Below are 1,996 nucleotides of genomic sequence, written 5' to 3'. Positions count from 1 at the left end.
GAGAATCTAGGGTTACTTTTCCCATTGATGTGAACGGCCCGTACCATCAGGCTTTTCTGAAAAAGCACTTGTACACTGGTTTTTATAAAAGTTAATTAAAAAATTATTCATAACTCATGTCATGAGATCTGTGGGGAGTAATTTGTGAGCACTTCAGAAATCAAGCAAATTGCCTGGATAAAGTGATCCAAAGAATGGTCTCTGCTTGGTGTGTGGTAAAAAGTGAGTCTGGCGGGGTTGGGAAGAACAAGGAGCACTTAATGCCAGAGGAGAGAGGTGGGAAGAGCTGAACTGTAGCAAGTACAAGGGGTAAAACGTCTCTGCCTGTGGGTAATAAAAGGCTGAAGTGAACTTGTTAAGCAGGTTCCCAGTTTTGTAAGCTCCTCAGAAGGGCAGAGAGGTGTGGTTGGGTAACAGGAATGCAGCTCAAGGAAGACGCTTCAAATAAATTGTTGGGTTGGATTTTCTGCTCAAATCTGCAATTGAGTACCAGCCTCTTGGGTTTTGCGGCCCAGACAAAGATTACTCCCTAAGGTGGTAGAAAAATAAGAATAATAACCCTAATAAGGATAAACTGACCTTTGAACCATCCTGGAGTGGGTGGGAGAAGTAGAGATATGAAGAAAGTTAAGTTCAGAAAGCAATCTCTTGTCAGGAATTTTGAGACTTCAAAGTGATACCTGAACAAGGGCGCTTTATGATACCATTGCCATGCAATGAATACATCTTTGTCTGCCTGTTGACATGTAAATCACTGGTAAGAAGGAAGCAATGCAAGTGATTCTTTTTATAATGTAAATCAACCTTTATTATATGTTAGGACCAGTGAGACGCCTAACAGCTCTGAGTTGCTGAGCAGCTCTTTCCCCTTCTGTGTCATCAGACAGCAAGCTGATCAAGTTCACTGATGCTGGAAAGAACACTCAAGTGTATTTTTTCCCCTAAATCTGCCCTTTTTGGAAATAAGGTTTCAGACCATACAAAAAATATTTCTACAGGTAAATTAGTTCTTTACCGTTTGGATGGTGGGTGGTGGTCAAAGTTGTCCTGAATTTAATTCTCTGGTACTTCTGCCTTTCACATGTTCTGTTTAGAAAAAACTGAGCCTTCATTTGAGCAGCTATTCCACAACAGGGAGGGTGGTCTCAGAGTCCCTGATTCATATGAAAGGGGGTGTCTAGTCTTACAATTAAAAGAAATGAAAAACATCAGGCCTCTTGGACCTCAGGCACCTGCCAACCTCCTCTGGGTGTTAAGTTGGAATGGCTACATGAGCCAAAAGGTCTTTCTTAGAGATCTTCCACGTTAGTCTGAAAGACTGAGCTCAACCCTGCCTCAAGGAGGGGTTTGGCTCCAAGAGAGGCAGCTCCACTCTTGGGCCTGTCTGCAGTCCCCAGATCACAGGGAGGTATTTTGGAACGAAGCAGCGTTTATCACTAAACGAAATGCTGCTTTGCGTTTCAGCCATTCAGGGCTCCTCTCCTCACCACTTCTGGAACATGTGATGTGCTCTAGGGAGTCCCCATAACGCATAAAATGTATAGGTGCTCCTACAGACCACATCATGTGCCTATCTAATTTATATTTGAAACCATGAGACAAATCCTCCCTTTGGTCTCCAGAGACAAAAATATGTGTAACAGTAAGGTCCACAGAAAGGGCACCAGGTTATGTCACTGCTTGTAAAATGCTGCACACTTCAGTTACACAACTCAGAAGGCTGGCTGGAGTTTTTATTAGAAATTTTATCTTAATGATGTTATGTAGATATATCAAGCAAGCACTTTTTAGTGTCTCTTCTTTCCGTGATTAAGAATGTGTGAAGAATTTTTCCATCTGCTTCTTCGTCTACCTCCCCATTAACTCTGAGCATCAGAAGCAACCAGCACAAGGGAGCTCACTTGGAGCAGCCTCTGGGCCAGAATCTGTGGCGAGATGATAAATCTGTCCTGCACATTTACTGGAAGTGGGGCTATCCATCATGTAGGCTCAGCAT

Source organism: Corvus brachyrhynchos, unplaced genomic scaffold (assembly GCF_000691975.1).
Source record: "Corvus brachyrhynchos isolate BGI_N302 unplaced genomic scaffold, ASM69197v1 scaffold239, whole genome shotgun sequence".
In the NCBI taxonomy this organism is placed as follows: domain Eukaryota; kingdom Metazoa; phylum Chordata; class Aves; order Passeriformes; family Corvidae; genus Corvus; species Corvus brachyrhynchos.
The sequence above is the reverse complement of the archived record's forward strand: the minus strand, read 5'-3'. Positions refer to the sequence as shown.